A 12,460-nucleotide genomic window follows, 5' to 3' on the forward strand; every position below is an offset into this window, starting at 1 on the left:
CGTACAGAGGACCATTATCAGCAACCATCACTCCTGTGTTCCAATGGCACGTTGTGTTAGCTAATCCAGGTTTATCATTTTAAAAGGCTAATTGATCATTAGAAAACCCGTTTGCAATTATGTTAGCACAGATAAACTGTTGTTCTGATTAAAGAAGCAATAAAACTGGCCTTCTTTAGACAATTTTTATTTATTTTATTTATATTTCACCTTTATTTAACCAGGTAGGTCAGTTGAGAAAAAGTTCTCATTTACAACTGCGACCTGGCCAAGATAAAGCAAAGCAGTGCGACCAAAACAACAACACAGAGTTACACATAAACAAACGTACAGTCAATAGCACAAAAGAAAATAAAAATTGAAAAATCGATGTACAGTGTGTGCAAATGTAGAAGAGTAGGGAGGTAGGCAATAAATACGCCCTAGAAATAATTGTAAATAATTGTAAATAATTACAATTTAGCATTAATACTGGAGTGATAGATGTGCAGATGATGATGTGCAAGTGGAGATAATGGGGTGCAAAAGAGCAAGAGGGTAAGTAATAATATGGAGATGAGGTAGTCGGGTGTGCTATTTACAGATTGCCTGTGTACAGGTACAGTGATCGGTAAGCTGCTCAGACAGCTGATGCTTAAAGTTAGAGAGGGAGATATAAGACTCCAGCTTCAGAGATTTTCGCAATTCGTTCCAGTCATTGGCAGCAAAGAACTGGAAGGAAAGGCGGCCAAAGGAAGTGTTGGCTTTGGAGATGACCAGTGCAATATACCTGCTGGAGCGTGTGCTACGGGGGGGGTGTTGCTATGGTGACCAGTGAGCTGAGATCAGGCGTGGCTTTACCTAGCAAAGACTTATAGATGACTTGGAGCCAGTGGGTTTGGCGACGGATATGTAGTGAGGGCCAGCCAACGAGAGCATACAGGTCGCAGTGGTGGGTAGTATATGGGGCTTTGGTGATAAAACGGATTGCACTGTGATAGACTACATCTAGTTTGCTGAGTAGAGTGTTGGGGGCTATTTTGTAAATGACATTGCCGAAGTCAAGGATCGGTAAGATAGTCAGTTTTACGAGGGTATGTTTGGCGGCATGATGAAGGAGGCTTTGTTGCGAAATAGGAAGCCGATTCTAGATTTAATTTTGGATTGGAGATGCTTAATGTGAGTCTGGAAGGAGAGTTTACAGTCTAGCCAGACACCTAGGTATTTGTAGTTGTCCACATATTCTAGGTCAGAACCATCCAGAGTAGTGATGCTAGTCGGGCGGGAGGGTGCGGGCAGCAATCGGTTGAAGAGCATGCACTTAGTTTTACTAGCATTTAGCAGTTGGAGGCCACGGAAGGAGCGTTGTATGGCGTTGAAGCACGTTGGTGGTTTGTTAGCACAGTGTCCAAAGAAGGGTCAGATGTGTACAGAATGATGTCATCTGCATAGAGGTGGATCAGAGAATCACCAGCAGCAAGAGCAACACCATTGATATATACAGAGAAAAGAGTCGGCCCGAGAATTGAACCCTGTGGCACCCCCATAGAGACTGCCAGAGGTCCGGACAACAGGCCCTCCGATTTGACACACTGAGCTCTATCTGAGAAGTAGTTGGTGAAACAGGCGAGACAGCCATTTGAGAAGCCAAGGCTATTGAGTCTGCCGATAAGAATGCGGTGATTGACAGAGTCGTAAGCCTTGGCCAGGTCAATGAAGACGGCTGCACAGTACTGTCTTTTATCGATGCCGGTTATGATATCGTTTAGGACCTTGAGTGTGGCTGAGGTGCACCCATGACCAGCTCGGAAACCAGATTGCATAGTGGAGAAGGTACGGTGGGATTCGAAATGGTCGGTTATCAACTTGGCTTTAGAAGATTTTAGAAAGGCAGGGCAGGATGGATGTAGGTCTATAACAGTTTGGGTCTAGAGTGTCTCCCCCTTTGAAGAGGGGGATGACCGCGGCACCTTTCCAATCTTTGGGGATCTCAGATGATACGAAAGAGAAGTTGAATAGGCTAGTAATAGGGGTTGCAACAATTTCTGTGGAAAATATTAGAAAGAGAGGGTCCAGATTGTCTAGCCCAGCTGATTTGTAGGGATCCAGATTTTGCAGTCCTTTCAGAACATCAGCTGTCTGGATTTGGGTGAAGGAGAAACGGGGGGGTGGGGGTTTAGGGCAAGTTGCTGCAGGGGGTGCTGAGATGTTGGCCCGGGGTAGGGGTAGCCAGATGGAAAGCATGGCCAGCCGTGGAAAAATGCTTATTGAAATGATCGATTATCGTAGATTTATCAGTAGTGACAGTGTTTCCTATGCTCTTATTCTCCATGGACTTTACAGTGTCCCAAAACTTTTTGGAATTAGTGCTACAGGAAGAAAACTTCTGTTTGAAAAAGCTAGCCTTAGCTTTCCTAACTGAGTGAGTATATTGGTTCCTGACTTCCCTGAAAAGTTGCATATCGTGGGGGCTATTCGATGCTAATGCAGTTCGCCACAGGTTGTTTTTGTGCTGGTCAAGGGCAGTCAAGTCTGGGGTGAACCAAGGGCTATATCTGTTCTTAGTTCTACATTTTTTGAATGGGGCATGCTTATTTAAGATGGAGATGAAAGCCCTTTTGAAGAGCATCCAGGCATCCTCTACTGACGGGATGAGGTCAATATCCTTCCAGGATACTCGGGCCAGGTCGAGTGGAAAGGCCTGCTCGCTGAAGTGTTTTAGGGAGCGTTTGTAGTGTTTCATAGTGATGAAGGGTGGTCGTTTGACCGCGGACCGAGTTCGCATGCAGGCAATGAGGCTGTGATCGCTGAGATCCTGGTTGAAGACAGCAGAGGTGTATTTAGAGGGCAGGTTGGTCAGGATGATATCTAAGAGGGTGCCCATGGTTACGGATTTAGGGTTGTACCTGGTAGGTTCCTTGATGATTTGTGTGAGATTGAGGGCATCCAGCTTAGATTGTAGGACGGCCGGGGTGTTAAGCATATCCCAGTTTAGGTCACCTAACAGTACGAGCTCTGAATATAGATGGGGGGCGATCAATTCACATATGGTGTCCAGGGCACAACCGGGGGCCGAGAGCGGTCTATAACAAGCGGCAACGTTGAGAGACTTGTTTCTGGAAAGGTGGATTTTTAAAAGTAGAAGCTAGAATTGTTTGGACACAGACCTGGATAGTATGACTGAACTCTGCAGGCTATCTCTGCAGTAGATTGTAACTCTGCCCCCTTTGGCATTTCTACCTTGTCGGAAAAAGTTATAGTTAGGGATGGAAATTTCCTATGCCAGGATTCAGAGTGGAGTGTGCTAAATCAGTGAAGAAAACAAACTTAGGGAGGAGGCTTCTAATGTTAACATGCATGAAACCAATGCTTTTACGGTTACAGAAGTCAACAAAAGAGAGCGCCTGGGGAATGGGAGTGATGCTGGGGGCTGCAGGGCCTGGGTTAACCTCTATATCACCAGAGGAACAAAGGAGGAGTAGGATAAGAGTACGGTTAAAGGCTAAAAGAACTGGTCGTCTAGTGCGTTCGGGACAGAGAGTAAAAAAAGCGGGTTTCTGGGCGCGGAAGAATAGATTCAAGGCATAATGTACAAACAAGGGTATGTTAGGATGTGAGTACAGTGGAGGTAAGCCTAGGCATTGAGTGATGATGAGAGAGGTTTTGTCTCTAGAGGCACCATTTAAGCCAGGTACGGTCACCACATGTGTGGGGGGTGGAACATAAGGACTAGCTAAAGCATATTGAGCTGGGCTGGAGGATCTACAGTGGAAGAAGACAAACATTTACTAGGCATATTGACATTAGGGAGAGGCATGTGTAGCCGAGTGATCATAGGGTCCAGTGAGTAGCTAGGCGAGCTGGAGGTACGGCGATTCAGAGGGCTAGCAGCAGGCTAGCAGATGGGCCTCAGGGGGACGTTGCAACGGGAGAGCCTGTTGAAACCCCCTCGGACGGTTACGTCGGCAGACCAGTCGTAATGGATCGGCGGGGCTCCATGTCGGCAGCAAAGGGTCCAGGCCAATTTGCAGAAGAGGTATTGAAGCTCAGGAATTATCTGATGGATTTCTTCAGCTAGCCAGGAGAAGGGCCTAGCTCCAGGCTAGCTCCAGGCTAACTGGTGCTTGCTTCGGGACAGAAACCCCCTCGGACGGTTACGTCTGTAGACCAGATGTGATGGATCGGCAGAGCTCCATGTTGGCAGCAAAGGGTCCAGGCCAATTGGCAAAAGAGGTAATTGAAGCCCAGGGATTGCTTGATGGATCTCTTCAGCTAGCCGGGAGATGGGCCTAGCTCGAGGCTAGCTCCAGGCTAACTGGTGCTTGCGTCGGGACAGAGACGTTAGACAGGAGTAGCCACTCGGATAGCAGCTAACTAGCTGCGATGATCCGGAGTAAAGGTTCAGAGCTTGCAGTAGGAATCCAGAAATGTGGTAGAGAAAAGCAGTCCGATATGCTCTGGGTAGATATTGCGCTGTGGAGGCTGGCAGGAGTTGCCCGGGCTGAGGCTGGCAGTCCAAGTTAACGGTGATGACCGCTAGCAGTGGCTAACTGGCTACTAGCTAGTAGCTAGTTAGCTGGCTAGCTGCTGAAGGGGGTTCCGGTTCAAAAGTGTAAAAATAGCAGATCCATACCACATTGGATGAGGCGGGTTACAGGAGAGTATGTTCAGTCCGTAGATGAGAAAATGAGATTAAAAATAATAAAAATATATACGAAGAAAAACGATATTTACAAGGGATGTGTCACGACTTCAACCGAGGCAGGCTCTCCTTCCCGTTCGGGTGGCGCTCGGCGGTCGTCGTCACCGGCCTACTAGCTGCCACTGACTCTTTTTCCTCCCCCTCCTTATGTGTTTATTTGTATCACCTGTGTTTAGGTAATTGGTAATTAGTGTGGCTTTATTAGTCAGCCAGCCCGTACGCTTCTTTGTGCGGGATTGTTCATTTTGTAGCTTTGGATTTCGGGAGTGGTTTATGTATTGTGGACTGGGTTTGTCTCCCGTGTTTTTGGACAGTTGTTTATGACACCCAGTAAGTCCGTGTTGGACATTTTGTTTGCCAGTTGGGCATTAAAGAATCAACGTATTGAAGCTCTGCTGTTCCTGCGTCTGATTTCACACCCCCCGACACCCAGGTCGTTACAGAATCCCGCACCACTAAAATGGAGTCAGCAGGAGCAGCAGCCAACCCTCTCCCATCGATGGAGGAACGGGTTCTCCACCACACCACCGTCCTCCATCGGATCGGATCAGCCATGGACCAAATGATGGAGAGAATGGAGCGATGGGAGAGGAGTGGGCTCCTCTCTCCACCTTCGGCCCCCCCCCCCCCCCCAGGACTCTCCATCCCCCGGCTCCAGCGCGCTCCGTCTTACGCTCCCGAGGGATTATGATGGAGCGGCGGCAGGTTGTCAGGGGTTCTTACTCCAACTGGAGCTATACCTGGCCACTGTTCGCCCCACTCCCTCGGGAGCGGAGAGGGTGAGTGTCCTCGTCTCCTGCCTAACGGGTCGTGCTCTGGAGTGGGCCAACGCAGTCTGGAATGGCCCGGACTCCGCGAAGGAGCACTACCCGGAGTTTACCCGTCGTTTTCGTGCCGTGTTTGACCACCCCCCAGACGGCCGAGCGGCGGGTGAGAGACTATTTCATCTCAGGCAGGAGAAGAGGAGCGCACAGGATTTCGCACTGGAGTTCCGGACCTTGGCCGCGGGATCAGGGTGGAACGACAGGGCCCTTATTGACCACTACCGATGTAGTCTCCGGGAGGACGTCCGCAGGGAGCTAGCGTGTCGGGACATCGCTCTTTCTCTGGATGAGCTTATTGACATGTCCATCCGACTGGATAATCTGCTGGCTGCCCGCGGGCGTTCGGAGAGGGTCCTGTGCATTCCACCACCCAGCGCCCCGGCTCCCATCCCGATGAGGTTGGGAGGGGCCGCGCCTAGGGGTACCGGAGGAGGAGGCCCCCCCTGCACCAGCTGTGGTCGGAGAGGACACACGGCCGATCGGTGCTGGGGGGGTCTGTCTGGGAGTCGAGATGTCAGGCGGAACGCTTCTCGATCACCCCAGGTGAGTCAGCACCAAACTCACTCAGAACCCCCTGTTGGTCACATGTTTGTCTCAATTTTTTTCCTTTATTTTTTCCCCTCTTCCCAGCATAGGGCACTAGTCGATTCAGGTGCAGCTGGGAACTTTATGGATCGCGGACTCGCGCGTAAGTTGGGCGTTCCGCTTATGCCGATAGATTCTCCCTTTCCCGTGCACTCCCTAGATAGCCGGCCATTAGGGTCAGGGGTGGTCAGGGAGGCCACAGTTCCCCTGGACATGGTGACGCAGGGGAATCATAGAGAACGTATCAGTCTCTATATTATTGATTCGCCTGCGTTTCCAGTGGTGCTGGGTATTCCCTGGTTGGCCCGGCACAATCCCAATATTTCGTGGAGACAGGGGGTTCTCCAGGGGTTGTCAGAGGAGTGTTCTGGAAGGTGTCTGGGAGTTTCCATTGGTGCCACGTCGGTGGAGAGTCCAGACCAGGGTTCCACGGTGCGCATTCCCACCGAGTATGCCGATTTGGCAATCGCTTTCTGTAAAAGGAAAGCGACGAAATTACCACCACATCGACCGGGTAGGGATTGTGCGATAGATCTCCAGGTTAACGCTGCGCTTCCCAAGAGTCACGTGTACCCTTTGTCCCAAGAGGAGACGTTGGCTATGGAGACATATGTCGCGGAGTCTCTGGGACAGGGGTACATTCGGCCCTCCATCTCACCCGTCTCCTCGAGTTTCTTTTTTGTGAAGAAAAAGGAGGGAGGTTTGCGTCCGTGTATTGATTATAGAGGTCTAAATGCCATCACAGTGGGGTTTAGTTACCCACTACCTCTCATCGCTTCGGCGGTGGAATCATTTCACGGAGCGCAATTCTTTACAAAACTGGACCTCAGGAGCGCGTACAGTCTGGTGCGTATTCGGAAAGGAGACGAGTGGAAAACCGCATTTAGTACCACATCGGGCCACTATGAGTACTGCGTCATGCCGTATGGGTTAAAGAATGCTCCAGCCGTTTTCCAATCCTTTGTAGACGACATTCTCAGGGACCTGCACGTGCAGGGGGTAGTTGTGTATATCGATGACATTCTGATCTACTCAACTACTCACGCCGCGCATGTATCTCTGGTACGCAAAGTGCTTGGCAGACTGCTGGAGCATGACTTACACGTCAAGGCTGAGAAGTGTGTGTTCTCCAAACAAGCCGTCTCCTTCCTGGGTTATCGCATTTCCACTTCGGGGGTGGTGGTGGAGAGTGACCGCATAAAGGCCGTGCGTAATTGGCCGACTCCGACCACGGTAAAAGAGGTGCAGCGGTTTTTGGGTTTTGCCAACTACTACCGGAGATTTATCCGGGGTTTTGGCCAGGTAGCGGCTCCCATTACCTCACTGCTAAAGGGGGCCCGGTGCGGTTGCGGTGGTCAGCGGCGGCGGACGGAGCTTTCAACAGGTTGAAGGCTCTGTTCACGGATGCTCCCGTGTTGGCGCATCCGGATCCCTCTTTAGCATTCATAGTGGAGGTGGACGCGTCCGAGGCTGGGGTGGGTGCCGTGCTATCACAGCGCTCGGGTACGCCACCAAAACTCCGCCCCTGCGCTTTCTTCTCTAGTAAGCTCAGTGCAGCGGAGCGTAACTATGATGTGGGGGATCGGGAGTTGTTAGCGGTGGTCAGGATCTGAAGGTGTGGAGACACTGGCTTGAGGGGGCTAAGCACCCCTTTCTCATCTGGACCGTCCACCAGAATCTGGAGTATATTCGGGCAGCTCGGAGACTGAACCCACGTCAGGCAAGGTGGGCCATGTTTTTCACCCGGTTTCGGTTCACGTTGTCCTATAGACCCGGCTCCCAAAACGTAAAGGCAGACGCACTGTCCCGCCTTTACGACACGGAGGATAGGACCACCGAACCCACTCCCATCATCCCCGCCTCGAGGCTGATAGCGCCAGTGGTATGGGAGGTGGACTCGGACATCGAGCGGGCGCTACGGGCGGAACCCGCGCCTCCTCAGTGTCCGGCGGGCCGTAAGTACGTACTGCTTGGTGTTCGGGACCGACTGATTCGGTGGGCTCATGTCCTACCCTCCTCGGGTCACCCTGGGGTGACGAGGACAGTGGGGAGCCTTCGGGGGAGGTATTGGTGGCCTACCTTAGCTCGGGACGTTAGGGTTTATGTCTCCTCCTGTTCGGTATGCGCTCAGAGTAAGGCTCCTAGGCACCTTCCAAGAGGGAAGTTGCAACCCCTCCCCGTTCCACAACGGCCATGGTCTCATCTGTCCGTAGACTTCCTGACCGATTTTCCCCCCTCTCAGGGAAACACTACGGTTCTGGTAATTGTGGATCGGTTTTCTAAGTCCTGCCGTCTCCTCCCGTTGCCCGGTATCCCTACTGCCCTACAGACTGCGGAGGCCTTATTCACCCACGTCTTCCGGCACTACGGGGTGCCGGAGGACATCGTTTCTGATCGGGGCCCCCAGTTCACGTCCCGAGTATGGAGGGCGTTCATGGAGCGTCTGGGGGTCACGGTCAGCCTGACTTCCGGTTATCACCCCGAGAGTAATGGGCAGGTGGAGAGAGTGAACCAGGAGGTGGGTAGGTTTCTGCGGTCGTATTGCCAGGACCGGCCAGGGGAGTGGGCGAAATACATTCCCTGGGCCGAGATGGCCCAGAACTCACTACGCCACTCCTCTACTAATGTGTCCCCCTTTCAGTGTGTGTTGGGGTACCAGCCGGTCCTGGCACCATGGCATCCGAGCCAGACCGAGGCTCCTGCGGTGGAGGAGTGGGTACAGCGCTCCAATGAGACCTGGAGGGCCGTCCAGGAGTCCCTCCAACAAGCTACTAGAAGGCAGAAGAGGAGCGCTGACCGCCACCGCAGTGAGGCCCCCGTGTTTGTACCGGGGGAACGGGTCTGGCTCTCGACCCGAAACCTACCCCTCCGCTTGCCCTGCCGGAAGCTGGGGCCGCAGTGTGTAGGGCCCTTCAAAGTCCTGAGGAGAATAAACGAGGTGTGTTATCGATTAAAACTCCCTTCCTATTATCGTATTAACCCCTCGTTTCATGTGTCTCTCCTCAGGCCGGTGGTAGCTGGTCCCCTGCAGGACGGTGAGGTGCCGGAGGTCCCTCCTCCCCCTCTGGACATCGAGGGGTCCCCGGCGTACACGATACGGGCCATTCTGGACTCGAGACGCCGGGTGAGGGGCCTGCAGTACCTCGTGGACTGGGAGGGGTACGGTCCGGAGGAGAGGTGCTGGGTACCGGTGGAGGACATTTTGGATCCATCAATGTTAAGGGATTTCCATCGCCTCCATCCGGATCGCCCTGCGCCTCGTCCTCCGGGTCGACCTCGAGGCCGGTGTCGGCGCGCTGCGGGAGCCGCGCGTCAGAGGGGGGGTACTGTCACGACTTCAACCGAGGCAGGCTCTCCTTCCCGTTCGGGTGGCGCTCGGCGGTCGTCGTCACCGGCCTACTAGCTGCCACTGACTCTTTTTCCTCCCCCTCCTTATGTGTTTATTTGTATCACCTGTGTTTAGGTAATTGGTAATTAGTGTGGCTTTATTAGTCAGCCAGCCCGTACGCTTCTTTGTGCGGGATTGTTCATTTTGTAGCTTTGGATTTCGGGAGTGGTTTATGTATTGTGGACTGGGTTTGTCTCCCGTGTTTTTGGACAGTTGTTTATGACACCCAGTAAGTCCGTGCTGGACATTTTGTTTGCCAGTTGGGCATTAAAGAATCAACGTATTGAAGCTCTGCTGTTCCTGCGTCTGATTTCACACCCCCCGACACCCAGGTCGTTACAGGATGGGACTAGACAATCAAAACAGACAACCCACTGCTACGCCATCTTGGACTAGTGGAGTATCTGGAGCATCAGCATTTGTGGGTTCGATTACAGGCTCAAAATGGCCAGAAACAAAGTACTTTCTTCTGAAACTCGTCAGTCTATTCTTGTTCTGAGAAATGAAGGCTATTCCATGTGAAAAATTGCCAAGAAACTGAAAATCTCATACAACGCTGTGTACTAATCCCTTCACAGAACAGCGCAAACTGGCCCTAACCAGAATAGAAAGAGGAATGCTGATGTTCCAGATTCTCAACTAGTCTAAAGAAGGCCAGTAAATTTGTGGAATTTCTTTCCTTCTTAATGCGTTTGAGCCAATCAGTTGTGTTGTGACAAGGTAGGGTGGTATACTGAATGTAGGGGTGGTATACCTATTTGGTAAAAGACCAAGTCCATATTATGGCAAGAACATCCGACCTTGATTGGGAGTCCCATAGGGTGGCGCACAATTGTCCCAGCGTCATCCAGGTTTGACTAGGGTAGGCCGTCATTGTAAATAAGAATTTGTTCTTAACTGACTTGTCTAGTTAAATAAAGGTTAAATAAAAAAATACAAATAAAAAAACTGCTCAAATAAGCAAAGAGAAATTGACAGTCCATCGTTACTTTAAGACATGAAGGTCAATCAATTTGGAAAATTTCAAAAACCTTGAAAGTTTCTTCAAGTGCAGTTGCAAAAACCATCAAGCGCTATGATGAAACTTGCTCTCATGAGGACCACCAGAGGAAAGGAAACCCCAAAGTTACCTCTGCTGCAGAGGATACGTTCATTAGAGTTAACTACACCTCCAAAATTGCAGCCCAAATAAATGCTTCACAGAGTTCAAGTAAAGGACACATCTCAACATCAACTGTTCAGAGGAGACTACGTGAATCAGGCCTTCGTGGTCGATTTGCTGCAAAGAAACCACTACTAAAGGACATCAATAAGAAGACGAGACTTGCTTGGGTCAAGAAACAAAGCAATGGACATTAGACCGGTGGAAATGTGTCCTTTGGTCTGAAATCTGTTCTTTGGATGATCTGCTTCTCTGAGTTTGACGCCACAGTATGAGGTTACTGTCTCCACTCTCGTATCATGTTATTATCTGATCATATAATCTTGTTATATGTACAGTAATGCTCTGGCCTCATGAGGGATGTTAACACATAACATTAATCTGTACTGGATAACAACAATACACTTGCTGGATGTTTCCTTAAAACAGGGTAAATGATGAGGTTGGATACAGGGGACGACAGTATTTGCTTCATGTTTTTTTCAGACAGTGTGTGTGTTTTCTCTGTGTGTGTGCGCATGCATGCATGCATGCATGTGTCTATAGTGTGGAGCAGGTTGAGTGTGGCTGCTCTTGAAGAGAACATGACAAGGGCCTGGTACTGTGGGACAGAAGAGTCATGGATGAAAGGGAGCGGCGCTGCTTTGAAAGCACTAATCACGACGGCAGGTAGCTAGCTCTTAGAGGGCTGTGCCAGTAACAGAAAGGCCGCTAGTTCTAATCCAATGTGAAGAATCTGTCAATGTGCCATTGAGCAAGGCATTTAACGCTAATTGCTCCAGGGTCGCCATTGACAATGGCTGAGCTTGTTTGTGACCCCACTCTCCGAGTGTGTCTCAGGGGGAGTTGCAATATGCAAAAAAGCACATTTCCAATTCACACATGCGTATAATACACACTTGTACATGAGTGAAATAGGACAAATATAAGCACCCACCAAATTGTTATTATTATTATACATACTACGTAGAGATCTTTTAATCCGTAGCTCTATTACATGTACTACATAAAGCATGTTTGTGCTTCTCTCCATCCGAATGCCACAAAAACAATCACTGTGCAAATCAATTCCAATCAGGAAGTACTTGTGCTTGTAATACATATTTCTCTCATGCATATTCTTACTATAAGTAGCTAGTTATCCTCGTACTACGAAGGATAATATTATATTTCTATGATTATACAGTTAACTGCTGTCCTCTGGTATAAATTCTACTATATACTTTATTGTCCAGTATGGGAAGTGTAAAGATCAATGTGGAGGATAACATGATTAGATGTGAGCGAATCAGGGCACTGTGCTGTGCTGCGCTGTGCACTCCTGACACTGCCAGCTGTTCACAGCAGCCAGCCATGCGGAGTCCCAGGCTAAATGAATCTCCATCACTTTACTGGAGATCAAGCCAGTTCTTTTTGGGAAAGGTTAATTGCCATGGACATGCTATATATGGCCAATGAACACAAGCGGTGCAGGATTTTACCAAAGATCTATAGTTAGAAACCTTCTGTTGGGAGTTGGAGCCCTTCAAACATCAGACCGGATTAGCCTAGTGGGCAGGTATGGAGACAATCCTCAAACTATTTATATATATATTTATTTATTTTTTGTTGATTTTGTGGTTTGGTTCCAAGTCACTTATCTGTGGCATTCTGGGTACCTAGTAAATATATACAATGTCACACAAAGTGTTGCTTGGGATAGCTCTATGATATGGGTAAACGTATTTGGGGAAAACCTGCTATCACTGTGAGATGAATCTGTACGTTCTGAATATCCCCCCAAATAACCATGCTAAATGGCCTGCTGGTGGGTATTTCCT

At 49.9% G+C, this 12,460-nt stretch overlaps 1 protein-coding gene across 3 annotated transcripts in view; it reads right to left on the bottom strand.

Annotated features, from left to right (window-relative positions):
* The window catches only part of LOC139545318 (sialate:O-sulfotransferase 2-like), a 97,363-nt gene that overhangs the window by 39,902 nt on the left and 45,001 nt on the right, over positions 1-12,460 (bottom strand). The window lies entirely within an intron of this gene.

This window comes from Salvelinus alpinus, chromosome 19 (assembly GCF_045679555.1).
Source record: "Salvelinus alpinus chromosome 19, SLU_Salpinus.1, whole genome shotgun sequence".
NCBI classification, from domain to species: domain Eukaryota; kingdom Metazoa; phylum Chordata; class Actinopteri; order Salmoniformes; family Salmonidae; genus Salvelinus; species Salvelinus alpinus.